The sequence below is a fragment of the Ammospiza caudacuta genome, chromosome 28 (genome assembly GCF_027887145.1).
Source record: "Ammospiza caudacuta isolate bAmmCau1 chromosome 28, bAmmCau1.pri, whole genome shotgun sequence".
Taxonomy (NCBI): Eukaryota; Metazoa; Chordata; class Aves; order Passeriformes; family Passerellidae; genus Ammospiza; species Ammospiza caudacuta.
Window position 1 is genome coordinate 6,529,832 of NC_080620.1, and position 24,523 is coordinate 6,554,354.

At 48.0% G+C, this 24,523-nt stretch overlaps 1 long non-coding RNA gene across 2 annotated transcripts; it reads left to right on the top strand.

Moving 5' to 3' along the window:
- The first annotated feature begins 9,747 nt into the window (after nucleotides 1-9,747).
- On the top strand, nucleotides 9,748-13,156 carry LOC131568990 (uncharacterized). Of its 2 annotated transcripts, XR_009275754.1 has the most exons (5): nucleotides 9,748-9,948; nucleotides 10,573-10,636; nucleotides 11,334-11,409; nucleotides 11,527-12,294; nucleotides 12,978-13,156. It is a non-coding gene; the product is annotated as an uncharacterized LOC131568990 (long non-coding RNA). The 2 variants fall into 2 exon arrangements; XR_009275753.1 differs by having other exon boundaries at nucleotides 11,334-12,294.
- The last annotated feature ends 11,367 nt before the right edge of the window (nucleotides 13,157-24,523 follow it).

The following is a 24,523-nucleotide window of genomic DNA, read 5'->3' on the forward strand; positions in this document are numbered from 1 at the left end:
CCTCGAGACCCTCACCACAAGCATGATGTGTCGTGTTTCATGTCACTTTCTGTGTCACGGGTGTGTGCACAGATTTGTGCCAGAGCTGTTCTTCCCTGCCGCATGGCCTGCTGCAATAAGACGAACCATAGGGAGGGGGAATTTGTAATGTTGGCTGTACTTGGGCTCTAGATGCTATTCCTAGATTGACATAAGGTGTTTGCAGCTTGTGAGTTATCCTGGTGGTGTTTGGCATATGTTGTAACTTTCTTTCAGGTGCAGACGCATTCCATGTGTGGCAGGGGGTCAGAGTTAGGAGGTGTCGGGCCTTCTTAGGAGTGCGGTGAGTAGCTGAGTGGTGGGGTTTTGGCCGATGCGGTGCCAAGATCAGGGACTGATGTTTGGTTCTCTTTACTCTAGCTGTCTCAGAGACACCAGCCCAGTGCCAGCAGGACCTTCCCAGCTGACGAGGTGGCCTTTCTTTGCACCTGACAGGGACCAGCATCCCCAGATGTCTGAGAGATAAGTAGAGGGCTGTGACCCACAGAGGGGATGAAAGCAGGGTGCTGGTTTGGGAATTCCTGGGAGGGGGTTTTGAGTCCAGTTTTGGGGGGGGGGTGTGGTGTGTTCATGAAGTGGCCCCTTAGGCCCCATAAAAGCCAAGTCTCACTTTTGATTGCAGTGCTGAGGTGTGCAGCAGGGCAGAGCAGTCCCGGTGTGCATCGTGTCACTTGTCTATTGTGCATTATGTGTTGTTTGCGTATGCCATATCTTTCACTTAGGGGGGCCTGTGAGAAACCCTGGCATCATTGTTAGCCTCTGTGATCTCTGCACTCCTTGGCCTGGCGCCCAGGCCACAGAACTTTTGACTAGGGAGCTCAGACAAGCATCAGACTCTCTTCTCTCTTTGGAAGCATCCAGTCAGACGTCTTTTCAGGTCTTGTTCTGAGCTGTATGGACAGCTGTGCCCCACCTGGATCCATTATGGTGGATTAGGACTCGTAATATTACGAGGTTAGGTAGAGGATTTTGACTGTAGGATTCCTAGGCATCAGTCTTTGCTGTTCTTGGAATAAATCATTCAGTAATCATCTTCTTCCTCCAGGGTTCTCTGAGCCTCATCAGCTCACCATCGGTCTCAGCTCACTCATCTCCTTTTGCATTCTCTCAGTCCTTGCAGCCGTTTTCCTTGCCAAGAGATTTCTGTTCCTGTTGTGTCCCCGTTGTCTGTCCTATCCTGTGTCATGGCTCTCAGCACACATTTGTGCCCGAGCTGCTCTGCCGTGCTGCACAGCCTGGTGCGATAGGAGAAGTCCCAGGGACTTGGAGTTTGTAATGTGGGGTGTAGTTGGACTCTAGATGGGATTTGTAGATGGGCACATCATATCTGGAGCTCATCAGTTATCCTGCCACAGTGTGACTCTTGTCCTAACTTTTTTTTCAGGTTCAGATGGATTAAATGTGTGCCAGAGGGCCCCATGCCAGGTGTGGGGATTCTCCTGAGTAGGTGAGGCCCCATTTGCCTCTGCAGCAGACTCTGTTACACCTCTCAACTGACTCTGTTACACTGCTGTTCTTTGTCTTTCTTTTAGGAAGTAAATCTGGATGCCAGCAGTCAACGTGAGCAGTGGAGAGAATTGGTTGTTATTGCTCAGCTCTCAAGCACAACAATTTTGCAGCAGATTCATCGTGTCACAAGAGGGATCTGCCCAGTGTCAAGGATGATGTTTGAGATTGAGGCTTCAGGTGAGTTGAGGATGGTTACTGGGAGAGGGAGGGTGAGCAGGCATCCAGTTAGGAGTTCTTGAGAGGGGGTTTGCAGGCAGCAGGGTGAGAAAGGGTCTTTATTTGTTTATTTGAGAGCCCCTCCCAAGGTGTCTCAGAAGCCTAGCAGAGGCATTCCCATGGCTTACAGCATACAAGGTGATCCACTGCACTCAGAGCCACTTAACTTTGTCTTTCTGTAACCCAGGTGCCACTGCTAATAAAGGCCACAGCCTTGGAATCAGGATGAAGCTGGAGCCTGAAGGAGCCAGGCACACTCAGGAGAGGGCAAGTAGCTGACTTGCAGGGATTTGGCCCACATAACTCTGGACTCACTCTTTGGTTTTGGTTTTCTTTATTGCAGCTGACCGAGAGGCTCACAGGCCATCACAGAGCCCTCCAAGGCAGACTCATTTCAGGTGCAGCGTGGATTCCCCTCACCGATCATCCAAAAGATAAGTCGGGGGCCACAGCCTGGAGATGGTGGAGTAGCAGGTTGGGAGTTTTTGGGACAGATTCAAAAATGAGCAGAGAGGAAAGCAATCTTCTCCAAAGGCCTTTTAGGACAGCTAAAGGGAGAGGCTCTACTTTTGATGGCAGCTTTCAGGCGGGCAGTGCAGAACAGCTCTGGTCTGTATCCTGTTGTCCGGTGTGCTGTGTTCCCTAGTGTGTCTTTGGGGTCCCTTTTGCCTTCTCCCCTCGAGACCCTCACCACAAGCATGATGTGTCGTGTTTCATGTCACTTTCTGTGTCACGGGTGTGTGCACAGATTTGTGCCAGAGCTGTTCTTCCCTGCCGCATGGCCTGCTGCAATAAGACGAACCATAGGGAGGGGGAATTTGTAATGTTGGCTGTACTTGGGCTCTAGATGCTATTCCTAGATTGACATAAGGTGTTTGCAGCTTGTGAGTAACCCTGGTGGTGTTTGACATATGTTCTAACTTTCTTTCAGGTGCAGATGCATTCCACGTGTGGCAGAGGGTCAGGGTTAGGAGGTGCCGGGCCTTCTTAGGAGCGCGGTGAGTAGCAGAGCGGTGGGGTTTTGGCCGATGCGGTGCCAAGATCAGGTACTGATGTTTGGTTCTCTTTACTCTAGCTGTCTGAGAGACACCAGCCCGGTGCCAGCAGGACCTTCCCGTTTGACAAGGTGAGCTTGCTTTGCACCCGAGACCCGCATCCCCAGCTGTATGAGAGATAAGTAGAGGGCTACGACCCACAGTGGGGATGAAGTCATGGTGCTGTTTCAGGAAATACTGGGTGGAGTTTTTGATTCAGCTTTGGAGGTGGGGGATGTTCATGAGGTGGCCTCTTAGGCCTCATAAAAGCAAAGTCTCACTTTTGATCACAGTGCTGAGGTGTGCAGGGCAGAGCAGTCCCGGTGTGTCTCGTGTCACTTGTCTGTTGTGCATTATGTGTTGTTTGTGTATCCCATGTCTTTTACCTTTGGAGGGCCCTGTCAGTACCCCTGGCATCATTGTTAGCATCTCTGATCTCTGCATTCCCTGGCCTGGCACCCAGGCCATATATGAGTTTCTGATACCTGTCTGAGCTCCCCAGTCAAAAGTTACCTCTTTGGAAGCATCCAGTCAGATTTCTTGTCAGGTCTAGTTCTGAGCTGTATGGACAGCTATGCCCCACCTGGATCCATTGTGGTGGATTAGGACTTGTAATAATATGAGGTTAGGTACAGCATTCTGACAGTAGGATTCCTAGGCATCCATCTTTGCTGTTCTTGGAATTAATCATTCAGTTATCATCTTCGTCCCCCAGGGTTTTCTGAGCCTCATCAGCTCACCATCGGTCTCAGCTCACTCATCTCCTTTTGCATTCTCTCAGTCCTTGCAGCCATTTTCCTTGCCAAGAGATTTCTTTTCCTGTTGTGTCCCCTGTTGTTGTCTGTCCTGTCTGTCCTGTGTCACGGGTGTCTGCACACATTTGGGATGGGGCTGCTCTGCCGTGCTGCACAGCCTGGTGCGATAGGAGAAGTCTTGGAGACTTGGAATGTGTAATGTGGGGTGTAGTTGGACACTAGATGGGATCTGTGGATGGGCACAGGGCATCTGGAGCTCATCAGTTATCCTACAAGAGTGTGACTCTTGTCCTAACTTTTTTTTCAGATTCAGATGGATTAAATGTGTGCCAGAGGGCCCCATCCCGGGTGAGGGGATTGCCCCGAGCAGGTGAGGCCCCATTTGTCTCTGCAGCAGAAGTGTGTATGGTGAGTGTGTTACAGCTCTGTTCTTTGTCTTTCTTTTCAGGAAGTCAATCTGGATGCCAGCAGTCAAGGTGAGCAGTGGAGAGAATTGGCTGTTATTGCTCAGCTCTCAAGCACAACTATTTTTCAGCAGATTCATCGTGTCACAAGAGGGATTTGCCCAGTGTCAAGGATGATGTTTGAGATTGAGGCTTCAGGTGAGTTGAGGATGGTGCCTGGGAGAGGGAGGGTGATCAGGTATCCAGTTTAGGATTTCTTGGGAGCGGGTTTGCAAGCAGCAGGGTGAGAAAGGGTGTTTATTTGAGGGCCCCCCCACACAAAGCTGTTCAGAAGCCTAGCAGAGGCATTCCCATGGCTTACAGCATACAAGGTGATCCACTGCACTCAGAGGAATGCCATTTAACTTTGTCTTTCTGTAACCCAGGTGCCACTCCTAATGAAGGCCACAGCCTTGGAATCAGGATGAAGCTGGAGCCTGAAGGAGCCAGGCACACTCAGGAGAGGGCAAGTAGCTGACTTGCAGGGATTTGGCCCACATAACTCTGGACTCACTCTTTGGTTTTGGTTTTCTTGATTGCAAGTGACCGAGAGGCTCACAGGCCATCACAGAGCCCTCCAAGGCAGACTCATTTCAGGTGCAGCGTGGATTCCCCTCACCGATCATCCAAAAGATAAGTCGGGGGCCGCGGTCTGGAGATGGTGGAGTAGCAGATTGGGAGTTCTTGGGACAGATTCAAAAATGAGCAGAGGGGAAAGCAATCTTCTCCAAAGGCCTCTTAGGACAGCTAAAGGGAGAGGCTCTACTTTTGATGGCAGCTTTCAGGCGGGCAATGCAGAACAGCTCCGGTCTGTGTCGTGTTGTCCGGTGTGCCGTGCTCCCTGGTGTGTCTTTGGGGTCCCTTTTGCCTTTTCCCCTCGAGGCCCTCACCACAAGCATGATGTGTCGTGTTTCATGTCCCCCCTGTTTGTCACTTTCTGTGTCACGGGTGTGTGCACAGATTTGTGCCAGAGCTGTTCTTCCCTGCCGCATGGCCTGCTGCAATAGGACGAGCCTTGGGGAGTTGAAATTTGTAATGTGGGCTGTACTTGGGCTCTAGATGTTGTTCCTAGATTGACATATGGTGTTTGCAGCTTGTGAGTTATCCTGGTGATGTTTGACATGTGTTTTAACTTTCTTTCAGGTGCAGATGCATTCCACGTGTGGCAGAGGGTCAGGGTTAGGAGGTGCCGGGCCTTCTTAGGAGCGCGGTGAGTAGCAGAGTGGTGGGGTTTTGGCCGATGCGGTGCCAAGTTCAGGCACTGATGTTTGGTTCTCTTTAATCTAGCTGTCTGAGAGACACCAGCCCGGTGCCAGCAGGACCTTCCCATCTGATGAGGTGGCCTTTCTTTGCACCTGACAGGGACCAGCATCCCCAGATGTATGAGAGATAAGTAGAGGGCCATGACCCACAGAGGGGCTGAAAGCACGGTGCTGGTTTGGGGATTACAGGGAGGGGGTTTTGAGTCCAGTTTGGAGGTGGGGGGGTGTTAATGAAGTGGCCCCTTAGGCCCCATAGAAGCCAAGTCTCACTTTTGATCACAGTGCTGAGGTGTGCAGCAGGGCAGAGCAGTCCCGGTGTGTCTCGTGTCACTTGTCTGTTGTGAATTGTGTGTTGTTTGTGTATCCCATGTCTTTTACCTTAGGGGTGCCTGTCATTAATCTTGGCATCATTGTTAGCATCTGTGATCTCTGCATGCCCTGTCCTGGCACCCAGGCCACAGAACTTTTGACTGGGGAGCTCAGACAGGCGTCAGACTCTCTTCTGTCTTTGGAAGCATCGCATCTGATGTCTTGTCAGGTCTTGGTCTGGGCTGTATGGACAGCTATGCCCCCACCTGGATCCATTTTGGTGGATTAGGACTTGGCGTAATATGAGGTTAGGTAGAGGATTCTGACCGTAGGATTCCTAGGCATCCATCTTTGCAGTTCTTAGAAGAAATCATTCAGTTACCATCTTCTTCCTTCGGGGTTCTCTGAGCCTCATCAGCTCACCATCAGTTTGAACTCGGTCATCTCCTTTTGCATTCTCTCAGTCCTTGCAGCCATTTTCCTTGCCTAGAATTTTCTGTCTGTGTTGTGTCCCCGTTGTCTGTCCTGTCCTGTCCATCCTGTGTCACGGCTGTCAGCACACATTTGTGCCCGAGCTGCTCTGCCGTGCCGCATAGCCTGGTGCAATAGGAGAGGGCCCGGGGATTTGTAATGTGCAGTGTGGGGTGTAGTTGGACTCTAGATGGGATTTGTAGATGGACACAGGATATCTGGAGCTCTTCAGTTATCATTGAACCGTCTGACTGTTGTCCTAACTTTTTTTTCAGATGCACCTCCTCAGATGACTGCAGTAGTTGTGTAGGTTCCTTCTTCTGAAAGGGAATAGGGCGCAAGAATTCATCTTCCAGAGAATTTTTGCAAGTCCTGGCTTGTATTGTATCTGCCTATGGTGGCTTATGTTCTATGTACCTATACATCTGTCTTCTATTGGATTTTGGGTAGAAAATTTATCAGTCCAGAGAGGAGACAAGTCCTAGCTGTCAGATAGCCACTCGTTGACCCTTCCTGTCGTCTCACAGGTCCCCGAGGCTGCTGATTTCCCCAGGATCTGCCATTTTACCTCAAGGAGCGGCAGCCAGAAGATGTGTCACAGCACGTTCTTCAGCATCTCGAGTAAGGGCCGCAGTGAGCATTTAAGTGGAAAGATTGTGTGAGCGTGTGTGAGAGCACGTGGCTGTGTCTGTCTGTGTCTGCTCGTTTCTGCGTGTGTGAATGCATGCTGACTGGATTTAACCTTGTGTGTGTGACTTTTGCTTTCCAGGTTTTGCGACTCCTTGTTAAATTTAGAATAAAAAATCCCCAGCCGGGTTGTATTGCATGAACTGACATGATATGTACCGATTTTGGCTTAAAACCCAGAAAACCAGACGAAGATGAGCAGGAAAAAACCAGAAAAAAACCACATGATGGACAAGAAAAAAACCCAGAAAAAGCCCAGGATGGGCAAGAAAGCAACGAGAAAAAAACCCCAGAAAATAATCCCAGATGGGCAAGAAAAAAACGTAGAAAAACCCCAGAAAATCACCCAAGATGGGCAAGAAAAAAACCCAGAAAAAACCCCCAAAAAAAAACTCTGAGATGGGCAAGAAAAAAACCAGAAAAAAGTCTGAAGATGGGCAAGAAAAAACCCAGAAAAAACCCCCAAGATGGACAAGAAATAACCCAGAAAAAAATTCGAAGAAGGGCAAGAAAAGACCCAGAAAACACCCAGAAAAAAATCGCAACCCAAGTATAAATATAGAAATGTTTGTCAAGTATATGCAAATATATAAAGAAATGTTAAATTATTTGAAATATAAAATAACATAAATATAACATTTATACAGTATTACTTGTGTTATGGAACCCTGATTTTTATTTATTTCCCATAATACACTACAATATTTATATCAATTTTACATCTATCATATCTATCATTTGTTATATGTTATACCAGATTGATATACTCTAGGTTTTTTTAAGTAGTTTAAAATAAAGGGGATTTTTTTTTTATTTGGCAAAAGCAGGTGTTTTAGTATAAACATTATAAATACAAATAATATAAAGGTAGAAATCTAAGAATAGAAATAGATCATAAATAGCTGAAGGTTAATATAAAAATTAAAAATGTAAGGAAAAATAAGTTGTAGCAGCAGATATGGTACATAATTAGGAAAATAATTTATCTCTTATTTGAATAGGATACATGTTATACATAATGATTAATATAATACTTAAGTATAAACTGCAAATATAAATGTGAATATAGTCATGAGCGCTATAAATATAAAAATATTTCAATGTAGTTTAAAAGAATAGAGCTTTTTTGTATTTATTTAGTTAGGATGGGATTTGTATTTTAAATAGTGAAAGCATGATAGAAATGTAATTTTAGACATAGAAATATGCAATCAATGTGGAAAGATATTTATAAAAGCACAAAATATAAGTAAATATAAATAATAGAAATAGAATAATGTTATATAAATTACATGCTACATCAATGTCCACTATAGCTATGCATGTGAATATAAATACGAAAAATGGAAATAAAAAATTTATTTAAACATGGCTTTAAAGCAAGGGGCCTTGTTTGATTCTGGTGGGGTAAGAGGCAGGTTTTTGGCATTTATTTCAGAGCAGTTTTTGGCGGGGGTCGCCCCTGTTCTTTTTTGCCACCTTGCTTGCCCGCAGCCCCGAGGCGCGCTGCGCCCCCGGCTGGGGCGGGCGGCAGTGCTGCCGCCTTGTGGGCAGAGCGCGGTACTGCAGCCCTGCGCCGAGAGGCCGCCACCTTGGGAGTGGCGCGTCGCGGATGTCGCGGACTTTTGGTTGACCTTCTCAACAGGGCGGCGAAAAGGGCGGGGAAGTGGAGGACCGGGGTGGGTGTCAGTGGACTGCCTGCATGGAATACCGACCCCGGCGCGGCCCCGGTGGTATTTTCTGTGACGTTTCAAGTGTACCCGACACATGCTGTCGTCTCAGCGGCGCCGCGGGCGGGCGTATTTCGGCGGGTTTGTGACAGGCATGTGGGGAAACGCCTCGCTGTGCCGGGGTCCTCTGACAGCCGCTTTCCCGCCCTGAGGGAGCCGAGCCGGGCCGAATAGTTCCGAAGAGCCGAAGAGCCGAGTGTGGGCGAAAACAGCCGAGTTTCCCCGAAGAGCCGAGTGTGGCCGAAAACAGCCGAGTTTCACCGAAGAGCCGAGTGTGGCCGAAAATAGCCGAGTTTCACCGAAGAGCCGAGTGTGGCCGAACAGCCGACTTGAGACGAAGAGCCGAGTGTAGCCGAACACAGCCGACTTGAGACGAAGAGCCGATGATAGCCGAGTGTAACCGATAGCCGACTGTAGCCGACATTGGCCGCATTTAGACAAAGAGCCGAATATGACCGACTTTAGCCCAACCGGGCCGAGTTCAGCCGAAGAGCCGGAAAAGCCGAATTTAGACGAAAAGCCGAACCGAAACGATTTTAGACCTAAGCCGAACCAAGCCTAATTTAGCCGAGTTTATTTAAACAGAACCGAACGACGCCGCAGCACTCTGCCTGCAGAGCGCCGGTGCAGACGGCAGGGGGCGGTGTATAAAGCGAGTATAAAATATCAACTGTATATAAGAAGGAATAAAAAGCTCTGTGTCATGTGCAGCAGTAGAAAATTTCAGGCTCCCAGGGAATAAATAGTTTTCTTTCAATCATTATAGTTTTGGGGTTTTTTTTACTCCCAGGTAGCCAGAAAGTTACTACTGCTGCTTTTTGATTCTAAAGCTAGGAAGGAAAACCAAGATTACAAATACAAGAAAAAGAAAGGGAAAGGGAAAGGGAAGGGGAAAAAAAGGAAAGGAAAGGAAAGAAAGCAGGAGAGCAGAAGGGAAGGGAAGGGAAAGGGGTGAAAAACAGCGTTAAAAAAAAGAAAAAGAGTTGGAGGGGAAAAGAGAGGGCATTCGGGAGGAGCGGTCCTGCCTCAGGTCCTTCCCCGCCCTGGGGCGAAGGACCCGTTTGATGCCCGGGAGGGACTGCAGCTCCCGGTGGCGGGGGACGGAGCCGTGGCTGTCAGCCCGAGACTACAACTCCCGGCAGGCCCTGCTGCCGGCGCGGCGTGTGACGCAACGGCTATCGCGGCACATGAGTGGCTACCAGCCCGAGACTCCAACTCCCGGCAGGCCCTGCTGCCGGCGCGACGTGTGCCGCAACGGCCGACGCTGCCCGGGATTTTTCTCTAAATCGGCAGTAAATACAGCTGAGTAAAATTAGCTTGGTTTTCTTCCTTCTTTTTTAACTGAATTGTTTTTATTAAAAATACTATTTGAATATGTAGAAAAAGTGGGGATGTCCTGTACTATATCCTAGCTTTTCTTGTTTATAGGGTGCTCAGAAAACATGCGTCCCTTAGAGTCCCTCAGAAAGGTTCTCAGTGCGATCTCTACCAAGGTATGTATTTACTAATAAGTGATCCCTTTAGATATTTGCCTGTGTACCTTTTCCTGTAATTCAGAGCTTGCGTTCTGTGGGTTTTATGATAAACCTGTAAAATATGTAAGACTGCTTTTGCAAGTCTGAATCGTTGAAGGCAGCAGTAAGTGGATTTAGAGCCTGTTCTTGACCAGACAACGGGAAAAAGTGTGACTTTGATGCTGAACTTGTTTTTTTCATTTTTCATTTGACTTGTCTGGAATGATTTAGGAATAGAGAGAGCTAGAAAAAGAGAGAAATAGAATTGATTATTGAGCACTCCTCAAATGCTCACCACGATTCAGTGTAGAGCCGAAGTGAAGGGTGATGGAACAGAGCTCTGTGCTTTAGAAGGAAATAAATTTAAACCTGACCTCCGCACAGAGTCTCACTAACTTCTTTTGTTTTAAAATACAAAATATTATTAGGAAGTGTTGGAAGTTAGTGTTTTGGGAAAGAAACGGCAGTTCCACAGAACATTCCATTTAACAGAGGCTCTGGGAACGATTCATGTTGTAACTGCTGTCACTGCAATCAGTTGGTGGTTCAGCCTTGAAATGTGCACTTGCCCTTCTATAAAGCACTGTTTTGTTTGCCTTTCAGTGCTATGAGTCTTGATAAATTGGAGAAGAGCCCAAGAGCAATTTTTCATCCCTTGATATAAAAGGTAGGAAGTGACTTTTTTTGGTTTGGTTCTTTTTCTTTATTATTTCCTGGAAATAAAAGTAATTAAGTATAGGTACTATTGGTTTGTTTCTTCCAGTAGCAGATGATAACAATAGCAGTAGTAATAGTAAAAATAATAATAGAAATAGTAATAATAGCAATGTAATACTACTTAAACTGTCTTTATCCATTGAACTGGCCATTTCAAATCAAAACTTCTAAACACAAATCAAACCATCATCCTCGTAGAATCTTTCACAGCAGTGGGCCATAGATCCTGGTTTTGTTGACAGGATTTATTGGTTCTGGAATAGCAAGGGGGAAGTACAAGCCTAACTACTTCTAGCTCACAGACCCATCCAGTGAATACTGCTTTGTGTTTTGGTGGGCTTGTGATGACTTTGAAATCAATTGCTCATTCCAGTAAAAAAAATTAATGTTTTTTTGAACCTGACAGCAGAAATAACTTTAGGCACCAACTTAATAATAACAGATCACCAATTTAAGTTCATAATTTTATGCTGTACTATCAAAGTTTAAAGGTAAATTTTTACTTATTAGGAGATGGTATAAAGTGTATGTTCCAATGTGTTGGATGTATGCAAAGGTACATACGTACCCGAAAGTCCTTAGAGGAAACAAATTTTTACGTCTGCTGTTTGATTGTTTATCATACAATATTTGGTTTTATTTCCCAGGGATCGGTGAATTTTAACTTTGGAGTCCTCTGTGCTAAGGATGCTCAGCCTACAGATGATGAAATGTTCAGTAATGGTGAGTTTTTCACCTTCTCTTTAATTGCTATGCTGATCTGAATAAGAAAAAAACAAAAGCAAGAAAAAAAAAAAGGATGGTTTATTATTTTTTACGCTGTTATGTTTGTTTCCTCAGTATTTGCTGCAGCTCTGCGAACCCAAGCTTTGGGTTCCTTCTGTCCCACTGGGAGTTGCCCAGTTTGGTTGCATCTGGTGAAATTCACCCTGAGACCTTACAGAGCTAGCTCAAACTACGTGAGAGCCATTTGCAGTTCTCTCCAGACACCTGGAGAATGGGTGATGTTTCTGAGGGTCTGGCAAGTATACTTCTATCAAAACTCAGTCTGTGAAATTTCTGGGGAAAACCCTTCTGTGTCCTGAAGGGTTCAAACTCTGGTGAGGATCCAGTTATCAGGTGCTCACCTGGATGGTTCCAGCTCTTAAAGTGAACACTTGTACTCTTACCCTGTAGTTTACATCTATTGTATTTTTGTTATTTTGCAAGATTTTACGGCTTTGCAAAATATTGTGCATTTCACTCTTTGGAACCTCTCAGATCGTTCTTTGGTGCAGCACCACCTCATGGGACACTTGGCTGCCGTCCTGAAGGGGTTGGTCGCTAGAATTGTAAATCCTGGAGAGTTTGTAAGTCTTCTGTCCCCAGGGAGGTACCATGCTTTGTTTACTTTTGTTCTGTTTGTAAGGCGCTGCTTCTCATTGGAAGTATGAATTTCAAACTACCCTGTTCTTATTTTAACTGTTTTCCTGGTTCTCTCCCTACGGCAGGGAAAGACTCTCGTATCCTTGTCGTCGGGCTCGGTGCTGTCCAAGAAGATGCAGAGACTAAAAAAATCATAAGAAGCAAAATATGACTGCAGGGAAAACAAGCTGGAGAGAACAAAAGGTGATATTGTTATCCTTACCCTGTATTAGAAACATCCGCTGTGCTTTGATGCTGGCAGCTGCCAGGGGCTTGTTAGCTCTTTGTAGGCAGGTGTAGGTGTTCACTTGTAGGTTTTTTCTCTGGACAAGTCAATTCAAACTTTGCTAAGCTTATATTTGCAAATTACTCTCTAGCACAGTCCAGCATGACATTTTTGAATGTTGTAAAAATACCATGTTACTTGGAAATTGCTAATGATGAGAAGCTTTAGGGAAAAATAAGATGTCAGGGTTGGGAGATGTGAGAAGAATTTTGAGGGGATGTTAGACTGAAATAAAGCACACTTGAAGCTGGACTGGCACGCTGGCAGATCCCCTATTAAACAGTAGTGCTGAGATTAGCCTGGGGGTTGCCCATTGTTTCTGTAGAAATAAATGTTTTCTGGTCTTCAGAGGTAAGCTGCTTTGAAAAGCTGGAAGGCACAGCATAGTGACAATCCGTGTGCTTCGCATTAAAAATAGATTTCAGAAGGGTCCTAGGCTTTTGTCTTTTCCTAGAAGTCGATGTAATCCTATTGAGGAGTTTTTAATTCTGTGCTGCCATGTCATCGATCAGGGCCCTGTCGTACTAATCATCATACAGATGCAAAACAAAAAATCAGACCCTGTCCCGACCACTTAGAGCCCAGAACACGATTTCCTCAGGCTGCCATTTGTGTGCCATCGGTACTCACCATGGAAGCGAGCTGGGGATTGTTGCACCCGTTGGGAACAAACCGCTTCTCGTCACACAGAAATGGAATTGGGACGACGCCTCAGCCAGCCTCTCTCTCCTGAATCTGCAGCAGAGCAGTTCCAGTCCATGCGGGCAATCCAGTTCCTGACGATCTGAGCGCACGGAGCAGCGCTCAGCTGCTGTGGGGGGCTCAGGGAGGGCAGAGTGTGCATTGTCATCTTCCTGAACCTACAGACGCGAATCAAAGTGAGAAGCCACAGGGTGGAAATCAGTCGCATATATGCTAAATAAAACTTGCAGGTTTTTTTTAAGAATTGTTTTTGCTTGTTCTTTGTTGTGCTTCTGTGCTTAGAAAACCTCCCTTTACAATCAGTTCAATTCATCAATTGAACCTTTGTTTGCAGACTCTCACTGAGCAGAATTTGTTGCAGACTCAGTGCACGCTGTGCAGGCCTCCCGGGAGTGTGAGGAGCTCATGTGTGCTACTTTTTGCTTTAGGACGCTCTGAGGTATTTATTCCTTTTGGGATACATGATGAGAATTCCCAAGAGAGGTAGTTATAAGGTATGACATCGGGAAAAAGCCTGTGTGGTTGGAATGTTGTTGCTGTCAAAAGTTAATTTTGTCTTAGCCAGTAGTTAGCTTTTTGCTTTATTTTTGTGGTATCAATATTTTATTGTTTAAAAAATTCCTTCAAAATAACTTCAGTGGTCGCCCACCAGTACCTTGTTCAGATTTGCCTATTTGCTTGTAGCTGAAATGTTCACATCTTGTTTATCATTCTATTTAAGAAACTGCTGCCCAGCCAACTAATAACTGAATATCCATCTGTCTAGGACACGGGGAGAGGATTTAGGTAATGTCTTTATTTCCAGAAAAAAGTTCCAGTGTAGTTTCTAAATAGAGGAGAAGGGGGTGAAGACTCGGGGCTCTGATGCCGTTGGGGCACCCCAAGGTCCCCAGGAGAGGGGGCCCCACTGCGGTGCAGGAGCAGGTGTGTTCTCATGTAATATTGAACAAATTATAAATATAAATATGAAAATTATAAACATGAAAATATTTTTAAAATACTTAAATAAAGCGGGTTTTCTTTATTGGTCAATAGGCAGTGTTTTGATTGTAAAAATTATAAATGCAAATAATATAAAGGTAGAAATCTAAGTTTAGAAATATATAATAAATACATACAGATAAATATAAAAATTTAAAATATCAGAAAAAATTAGTTGTAGCAGTAGATATTATACATAATTTAAATAATAATTTAAATCTATTTTAAAATTTTATATATATAATATATCATTATTAATGTAATACATCCAAAGAAACGATAAATTAAAATATGAATGTATAATTATACAAAGTATAAATAAAAAATATTTCAGTATCCTTTAAAAGAAGGGTTTTTTTATTTATTTGGTTAGAGACGGGGTTTTTATTTGGAATAATGGAAGTATTATAGAAGTATAAAATTAAATATAGAAATATACAGTCAATATAGAAAGATATTTGTAAAAACACGAGCGAACGACGCCTCCTTCGGCCGAACCAAGGCGAGACCGGCGGAACCTGACGGCCTCGAGCGAACCGAGGCCAGGCTTGCGAGGCTGCCTGAACGGAGCCGAGCTCAGCCGAACCGAGCCCGCTGCTCTCGTGCGCGCTAATTAGCGCGAGTGCGGTCACTGCCCAATGAGCTCCTGTGCCACGCCGCGCTCCCGATCGTGTCCGTGCGATGGCCGGGCCGCCCGCGGGACGCGGCAGCAGGAGAGCCCCGAGCCGGGCGAGTTTAACGTGAGGCGGCGCCGCTTGCCCGCCGTCAGGGAGCCGAGCCGAGGCGAGCTCAGCCGAACGCGGAGAGAGCGGCTCCGAGTTGGGCCGAAGCGAGCCGAGCCGCGCCGAGCGCAGAGAGCGGCTCCGAGTTCGGCCGAAGCGAGCCGAGCCGCGCCGGGCGCAGAGAGCGGCTCCGAGTTCGGCCGAAGCGAGCCGAGCCGCGCCGAGCGCAGAGAGCGGCTCCGAGTTCGGCCGAAGCGAGCCGAGGCGCGCCGGGCGCACTGATCGGCTCCGAGTTCGGCCGAAGCGAGCCGAGCCGCGCCGGGCGCACAGAGAGCGGCTCCGAGTTCGGCCGAAGCGAGCCGAGCCGCGCCGAGCGCAGAGAGCGGCTCCGAGTTCGGCCGAAGCGAGCCGAGCCGCGCCGAGCGCAGAGAGCGGCTCCGAGTTCGGCCGAAGCGAGCCGAGCCGCGCCGGGCGCAGAGAGCGGCTCCGAGTTCGGCCGAAGCGAGCCGAGCCGCGCCGAGCGCAGAGAGCGGCTCCGAGTTCGGCCGAAGCGAGCCGAGGCGCGCCGGGCGCACTGATCGGCTCCGAGTTCGGCCGAAGAGAGCCGAGCCGCGCCGAGCGCAGAGAGCGGCTCCGAGTTCGGCCGAAGCGAGCCGAGCCGCGCCGGGCGCACTGATCGGCTCCGAGTTCGGCCGAAGCGAGCCGAGCCGCGCCGGGCGCACAGAGCGGCTCCGAGTTCGGCCGAAGCGAGCCGAGCCGCGCCGGGCGCACAGAGAGCGGCTCCGAGTTCGGCCGAAGCGAGCCGAGCCGCGCCGAGCGCAGAGAGCGGCTCCGAGTTCGGCCGAAGCGAGGCGATCCGTGCCGAAGGGTCGAGTCCAGCCGAATGCAGATGACAATGGCCGAGTTTAGCCGATTACAGCCGCATTTAGCCGAGCAGCTGTGAGCCTTGCACGCTTGAGGTGAGCGTGCATCGTTGCCGGCCTGGGATTGAGTGAAATGCACTAAGGAAACCAGCTCTGGGGAGGGAGGCAGGGAAATCCTCTCTTAACGTTTACCAATTCGTCCGTCAAACTCATCACGGCAGGACAGAGTGAAGACTGAAAGTGTAAGAAGATGTGGAGGGAAACAGAGAATCTGGCAGGAGCATCGAACGCACAAGTGCACGAATTTTGCTTTTTGCTTGGATGTAAACTCAGAAGTTGTAAGGAATTTGGGAAGGAGAAGGGACATTTCAGAAGGAGAAGAAGTTGTTGTTGGAGTCCTGGCAAAAGCTTTAAAAAAAAAAAAAGTGGTTTCTTTTTTCTTCACTATTATATTCTTTGGTGGTATATGGTGTGCTGTTTTATTTCTTGGTGTTATTAGCTCTGTGTAAATTGTTTATTGAGTCAAGCTAACTTTGCATGGGTTGTTTTGTATTTGAGGTAGGATCAATTTCAAGAGGTTTCTTTCACAGACTTCTGATAGGTATTACTGGGATTTTGGTTTTGTTTACTGTATGCATAAACATAGAGATTTGGTAGGGCCAGCTGGGCTGCTGGAGTTTTGGGTGTGAATTTATTAGATGGCTTTTGGTAAACACAGAATAATTATGTAAGGTAACAGCAAATTACCCAATTACCCAATTGATCTAGCTATGTAACCTTACCACAAAGTTTTATATCTTGCCAGTTTTCTGTTCTTCTGCTCCAAGTAGTTGTTGCAAAAAAAGAAAGCACTGTTACTTTTCTGAAAAGTTTTCTTCTATAACAAGCCCTTTACTGCCCTTGAATGTGAGTCAGAGGAGCCAAACAGCTGTAGCTGCTCTGAGGGCTTGGTGGGATTCGCCCCCTCCCTTTTCCTGGGTGGCATGGGAACGAGAGGCGGGCACAATCAGGGGTATATTAACTCCAGCCGTGGCTGAGGGGCTTCATTCCCTCTCTGGGATGTGCTGGGTTAAGAGCTCTCCTCATTTCAGTGAAGAGGCTTTTTCAGCCCGTCTCAGCATCTTTTCAGCAGGTGTTTCTGGGCATCTAAAGCACAGAGGCTTGGAAGATTCTGTGAAGAAAACAGCATGGAATACAGGGAGTATTTAGGTTTGTGATTTTGGGTTTTGTGTTTAGGAGTGGTAAGGTGCTTTTGTAATTTTTAGTTTTGCTCTGGTTGTTTTTTTGGTTGGATTTCTTTTGGTGGAATTTTTGGTTTTTTTTGGTTTTCATTTTGGGGTTTTTAGTTGGTTTTTGTGGGGGTTTTGGATTTTTTGATGTTTTCTGTGGTTTTTTTGTTTCTGTGGGGAGTTAGGTGTTTTGGGATTTATTGTTTGTGTGGGTTTTGTTTGTTTGGTTTTTTTCTTTGTTTGTTTTTGGGATTGGTTTTGTTGGGTTTTTTTTGTTTTGTTTTGTTTTTTTTTAATTGAGGAGTGCAACTCCCTGAAATTCCAAGCTGTGTCAAGCACAACATTTTATTCAGCAGATTGATCATGTCACAAGAGGGATCCGCCCAAGGTCCAAGATGATGTTTGAGATTGAGGCTTCAGGTGAGTTGAGGATTGTGATTGGGAGAGGGAGGGTGAGCAGTTAGGAGTTCTTGGGAGGGAGTTGGCAGGCAGCAGGGTGAGAAAGGGTCTTTATTTGTTTATTTGAGGCCTCCCCCACACAAGGCTTCTCAGAAGCCTAGCAGAGGCATTCCCATGTCTTACAGCACACAAGGTCATCCACTGCACTCAGGGGAATGCCATTTAACTTTGCCTTTCTCTAACCCAGGTGCCACTCCTAATGAAGGCCTTGGAATCATGATGAAGCTGGAGCCTGAAGGAGCCAGGCACACTCAGGAGAGAGCAAGTAGCTGCCTTGGTGGGATTTGGCCCACATAACTCTGGACTCATACTTTGGTTTTGGTTTTCTTTATTGTAGCTCACCGAGAGGCTCACAGGCCATCACGAGGCCCTCCGAGGCAGACTCATTTCAGGTGCAGTGTGGATTCCCATCACCGATCATCCAAAAGATAAGTCGAGGGCCTTGGCCTGGAGATGAGAGAATAGTGGGTTGGGAGTTCTTGGGGCAGATTTGAAAATTGGCAGCCGGAAAAGCAATCTTCTCCAAGGGCCTCTTAGGACAGCTAAAGGGAGAGGCTCTACTTTTGATGGCAGCTTTCAGGCGGGCAGTGCAGAACAGCTCCGGTCTGTGTTGTGTTGTCCAGTGTTCTGTGTTCCCTAGTGTGTCTTTGGGGTCCCTTTTGCCTTCTCCCCTCGAGACCCTCACCACAAGCATGATGTGTCGTGTTTCATGTCCCCCCTGTTTGCCACTTTCTGTGTCACGGGTGTGTGCACGCATTTGTGCCGGAGCTGTTCTGCCCTGCCGCATGGCCTGCTGCAGTAGGAGAAACCGTGGGGCGTTGGAATTTGTAATGCTGGCTGTACTTGGGCTCTAGATGCTATTCCTAGATTGACATAAGGTGTTTGCAGCTTGTGAGTTATCCTGGTGGTGTTTGGCATATGTTGTAACTTTCTTTCAGGTGCAGACGCATTCCATGTGTGGCAGGGGGTCAGAGTTAGGAGGTGTCGGGCCTTCTTAGGAGCGCGGTGAGTAGCTGAGTGGTGGGGTTTTGGCCGATGCGGTGCCAAGATCAGGGACTGATGTTTGGTTCTCTTTACTCTAGCTGTCTCAGAGACACCAGCCCAGTGCCAGCAGGACTTTCCCAGCTGACGAGGTGGCCTTTCTTTGCACCTGACAGGGACCAGCATCCCCAGATGTCTGAGAGATAAGTAGAGGGCTGTGACCCACAGAGGGGATGAAAGCAGGGTGCTGGTTTGGGAATTCCTGGGAGGGGGTTTTGAGTCCAGTTTTGGGGGGGGGGGTGTGGTGTGTTCATGAAGTGGCCCCTTAGGCCCCATAAAAGCCAAGTCTCACTTTTGATTGCAGTGCTGAGGTGTGCAGCAGGGCAGAGCAGTCCCGGTGTGCATCGTGTCACTTGTCTATTGTGCATTATGTGTTGTTTGTGTATGCCATATCTTTCACTTAGGGGGGCCTGTGAGAAACCCTGGCATCATTGTTAGCCTCTGTGATCTCTGCACTCCTTGGCCTGGCACCCAGGCCACAGAACTTTTGACTAGGGAGCTCAGACAAGCATCAGACTCTCTTCTCTCTTTGGAAGCATCCAGTCAGACGTCTTTTCAGGTCTTGTTCTGAGCTGTATGAACAGCTGTGCCCCACCTGGATCCATTATGGTGGATTAGGACTTGTAATATTACGAGGTTAGGTAGAGGATTTTGACTGTAGGATTCCTAGGCATCAGTCTTTGCTGTTCTTGGAATAAATCATTCAGTAATCATCTTCTTCCTCCAGGGTTCTCTGAGCCTCATCAGCTCACCATCGGTCTCAGCTCACTCATCTCCTTTTGCATTCTCTCAGTCCTTGCAGCCGTTTTCCTTGCCAAGAGATTTCTGTTCCTGTTGTGTCCCCGTTGTCTGTCCTATCCTGTGTCATGGCTCTCAGCACACATTTGTGCCCGAGCTGCTCTGCCGTGCTGCACAGCCTGGTGCGATAGGAGAAGTCCCAGGGACTTGGAGTTTGTAATGTGGGGTGTAGTTGGACTCTAGATGGGATTTGTAGATGGGCACATCATATCTGGAGCTCATCAGTTATCCTGCCACAGTGTGACTCTTGTCCTAACTTTTTTTTCAGGTTCAGATGGATTAAATGTGTGCCAGAGGGCCCCATGCCAGGTGTGGGGATTCTCCTGAGTAGGTGAGGCCCCATTTGCCTCTGCAGCAGACTCTGTTACACCTCTCAACTGACTCTGTTACACTGCTGTTCTTTGTCTTTCTTCTAGGAAGTAAATCTGGATGCCAGCAGTCAACGTGAGCAGTGGAGAGAATTGGTTGTTATTGCTCAGCTCTCAAGCACAACAATTTTGCAGCAGATTCATCGTGTCACAAGAGGGATCTGCCCAGTGTCAAGGATGATGTTTGAGATTGAGGCTTCAGGTGAGTTGAGGATGGTTACTGGGAGAGGGAGGGTGAGCAGGCATCCAGTTAGGAGTTCTTGAGAGGGGGTTTGCAGGCAGCAGGGTGAGAAAGGGTCTTTATTTGTTTATTTGAGAGCCCCTCCCAAGGTGTCTCAGAAGCCTAGCAGAGGCATTCCCATGGCTTACAGCATACAAGGTGATCCACTGCACTCAGAGCCACTTAACTTTGTCTTTCTGTAACCCAGGTGCCACTGCTAATAAAGGCCACAGCCTTGGAATCAGGATGAAGCTGGAGCCTGAAGGAGCCAGGCACACTCAGGAGAGGGCAAGTAGCTGACTTGCAGGGATTTGGCCCACATAACTCTGGACTCACTCTTTGATTTTGGTTTTCTTTATTGCAGCTGACCGAGAGGCTCACAGGCCATCACAGAGCCCTCCAAGGCAGACTCATTTCAGGTGCAGCGTGGATTCCCCTCACCGATCATCCAAAAGATAAGTCGGGGGCCACAGCCTGGAGATGGTGGAGTAGCAGGTTGGGAGTTTTTGGGACAGATTCAAAAATGAGCAGAGAGGAAAGCAATCTTCTCCAAAGGCCTTTTAGGACAGCTAAAGGGAGAGGCTCTACTTTTGATGGCAGCTTTCAGGCGGGCAGTGCAGAACAGCTCTGGTCTGTATCCTGTTGTCCGGTGTGCTGTGTTCCCTAGTGTGTCTTTGGGGTCCCTTTTGCCTTCTCCCCTCGAGACCCTCACCACAAGCATGATGTGTCGTGTTTCATGTCACTTTCTGTGTCACGGGTGTGTGCACAGATTTGTGCCAGAGCTGTTCTTCCCTGCCGCATGGCCTGCTGCAATAAGACGAACCATAGGGAGGGGGAATTTGTAATGTTGGCTGTACTTGGGCTCTAGATGCTATTCCTAGATTGACATAAGGTGTTTGCAGCTTGTGAGTTATCCTGGTGGTGTTTGGCATATGTTGTAACTTTCTTTCAGGTGCAGACGCATTCCATGTGTGGCAGGGGGTCAGAGTTAGGAGGTGTCGGGCCTTCTTAGGAGTGCGGTGAGTAGCTGAGTGGTGGGGTTTTGGCCGATGCGGTGCCAAGATCAGGGACTGATGTTTGGTTCTCTTTACTCTAGCTGTCTCAGAGACACCAGCCCAGTGCCAGCAGGACCTTCCCAGCTGACGAGGTGGCCTTTCTTTGCACCTGACAGGGACCAGCATCCCCAGATGTCTGAGAGATAAGTAGAGGGCTGTGACCCACAGAGGGGATGAAAGCAGGGTGCTGGTTTGGGAATTCCTGGGAGGGGGTTTTGAGTCCAGTTTTGGGGGGGGGGTGTGGTGTGTTCATGAAGTGGCCCCTTAGGCCCCATAAAAGCCAAGTCTCACTTTTGATTGCAGTGCTGAGGTGTGCAGCAGGGCAGAGCAGTCCCGGTGTGTCTCGTGTCACTTGTCTATTGTGCATTATGTGTTGTTTGCGTATGCCATATCTTTCACTTAGGGGGGCCTGTGAGAAACCCTGGCATCATTGTTAGCCTCTGTGATCTCTGCACTCCTTGGCCTGGCGCCCAGGCCACAGAACTTTTGACTAGGGAGCTCAGACAAGCATCAGACTCTCTTCTCTCTTTGGAAGCATCCAGTCAGACGTCTTTTCAGGTCTTGTTCTGAGCTGTATGGACAGCTGTGCCCCACCTGGATCCATTATGGTGGATTAGGACTCGTAATATTACGAGGTTAGGTAGAGGATTTTGACTGTAGGATTCCTAGGCATCAGTCTTTGCTGTTCTTGGAATAAATCATTCAGTAATCATCTTCTTCCTCCAGGGTTCTCTGAGCCTCATCAGCTCACCATCGGTCTCAGCTCACTCATCTCCTTTTGCATTCTCTCAGTCCTTGCAGCCGTTTTCCTTGCCAAGAGATTTCTGTTCCTGTTGTGTCCCCGTTGTCTGTCCTATCCTGTGTCATGGCTCTCAGCACACATTTGTGCCCGAGCTGCTCTGCCGTGCTGCACAGCCTGGTGCGATAGGAGAAGTCCCAGGGACTTGGAGTTTGTAATGTGGGGTGTAGTTGGACTCTAGATGGGATTTGTAGATGGGCACATCATATCTGGAGCTCATCAGTTATCCTGCCACAGTGTGACTCTTGTCCTAACTTTTTTTTCAGGTTCAGATGGATTAAATGTGTGCCAGAGGGCCCCATGCCAGGTGTGGGGATTCTCCTGAGTAGGTGAGGCCCCATTTGCCTCTGCAGCAGACTCTGTTACACCTCTCAACTGACTCTGTTACACTGCTGTTCTTTGTCTTTCTTTTAGGAAGTAAATCTGGATGCCAGCAGTCAACGTGAGCAGTGGAGAGAATTGGTTGTTATTGCTCAGCTCTCAAGCACAACAATTTTGCAGCAGATTCATCGTGTCACAAGAGGGATCTGCCCAGTGTCAAGGATGATGTTTGAGATTGAGGCTTCAGGTGAGTTGAGGATGGTTACTGGGAGAGGGAGGGTGAGCAGGCATCCAGTTAGGAGTTCTTGAGAGGGGGTTTGCAGGCAGCAGGGTGAGAAAGGGTCTTTATTTGTTTATTTGAGAGCCCCTCCCAAGGTGTCTCAGAAGCCTAGCAGAGGCATTCCCATGGCTTACAGCATACAAGGTGATCCACTGCACTCAGAGCCACTTAACTTTGTCTTTCTGTAACCCAGGTGCCACTGCTAATAAAGGCCACAGCCTTGGAATCAGGATGAAGCTGGAGCCTGAAGGAGCCAGGCACACTCAGGAGAGGGCAAGTAGCTGACTTGCAGGGATTTGGCCCACATAACTCTGGACTCACTCTTTGGTTTTGGTTTTCTTTATTGCAGCTGACCGAGAGGCTCACAGGCCATCACAGAGCCCTCCAAGGCAGACTCATTTCAGGTGCAGCGTGGATTCCCCTCACCGATCATCCAAAAGATAAGTCGGGGGCCACAGCCTGGAGATGGTGGAGTAGCAGGTTGGGAGTTTTTGGGACAGATTCAAAAATGAGCAGAGAGGAAAGCAATCTTCTCCAAAGGCCTTTTAGGACAGCTAAAGGGAGAGGCTCTACTTTTGATGGCAGCTTTCAGGCGGGCAGTGCAGAACAGCTCTGGTCTGTATCCTGTTGTCCGGTGTGCTGTGTTCCCTAGTGTGTCTTTGGGGTCCCTTTTGCCTTCTCCCCTCGAGACCCTCACCACAAGCATGATGTGTCGTGTTTCATGTCACTTTCTGTGTCACGGGTGTGTGCACAGATTTGTGCCAGAGCTGTTCTTCCCTGCCGCATGGCCTGCTGCAATAAGACGAACCATAGGGAGGGGGAATTTGTAATGTTGGCTGTACTTGGGCTCTAGATGCTATTCCTAGATTGACATAAGGTGTTTGCAGCTTGTGAGTAACCCTGGTGGTGTTTGACATATGTTCTAACTTTCTTTCAGGTGCAGATGCATTCCACGTGTGGCAGAGGGTCAGGGTTAGGAGGTGCCGGGCCTTCTTAGGAGCGCGGTGAGTAGCAGAGCGGTGGGGTTTTGGCCGATGCGGTGCCAAGATCAGGTACTGATGTTTGGTTCTCTTTACTCTAGCTGTCTGAGAGACACCAGCCCGGTGCCAGCAGGACCTTCCCGTTTGACAAGGTGAGCTTGCTTTGCACCCGAGACCCGCATCCCCAGCTGTATGAGAGATAAGTAGAGGGCTACGACCCACAGTGGGGATGAAGTCATGGTGCTGTTTCAGGAAATACTGGGTGGAGTTTTTGATTCAGCTTTGGAGGTGGGGGATGTTCATGAGGTGGCCTCTTAGGCCTCATAAAAGCAAAGTCTCACTTTTGATCACAGTGCTGAGGTGTGCAGGGCAGAGCAGTCCCGGTGTGTCTCGTGTCACTTGTCTGTTGTGCATTATGTGTTGTTTGTGTATCCCATGTCTTTTACCTTTGGAGGGCCCTGTCAGTACCCCTGGCATCATTGTTAGCATCTCTGATCTCTGCATTCCCTGGCCTGGCACCCAGGCCATATATGAGTTTCTGATACCTGTCTGAGCTCCCCAGTCAAAAGTTACCTCTTTGGAAGCATCCAGTCAGATTTCTTGTCAGGTCTAGTTCTGAGCTGTATGGACAGCTATGCCCCACCTGGATCCATTGTGGTGGATTAGGACTTGTAATAATATGAGGTTAGGTACAGCATTCTGACAGTAGGATTCCTAGGCATCCATCTTTGCTGTTCTTGGAATTAATCATTCAGTTATCATCTTCGTCCCCCAGGGTTTTCTGAGCCTCATCAGCTCACCATCGGTCTCAGCTCACTCATCTCCTTTTGCATTCTCTCAGTCCTTGCAGCCATTTTCCTTGCCAAGAGATTTCTTTTCCTGTTGTGTCCCCTGTTGTTGTCTGTCCTGTCTGTCCTGTGTCACGGGTGTCTGCACACATTTGGGATGGGGCTGCTCTGCCGTGCTGCACAGCCTGGTGCGATAGGAGAAGTCTTGGAGACTTGGAATGTGTAATGTGGGGTGTAGTTGGACACTAGATGGGATCTGTGGATGGGCACAGGGCATCTGGAGCTCATCAGTTATCCTACAAGAGTGTGACTCTTGTCCTAACTTTTTTTTCAGATTCAGATGGATTAAATGTGTGCCAGAGGGCCCCATCCCGGGTGAGGGGATTGCCCCGAGCAGGTGAGGCCCCATTTGTCTCTGCAGCAGAAGTGTGTATGGTGAGTGTGTTACAGCTCTGTTCTTTGTCTTTCTTTTCAGGAAGTCAATCTGGATGCCAGCAGTCAAGGTGAGCAGTGGAGAGAATTGGCTGTTATTGCTCAGCTC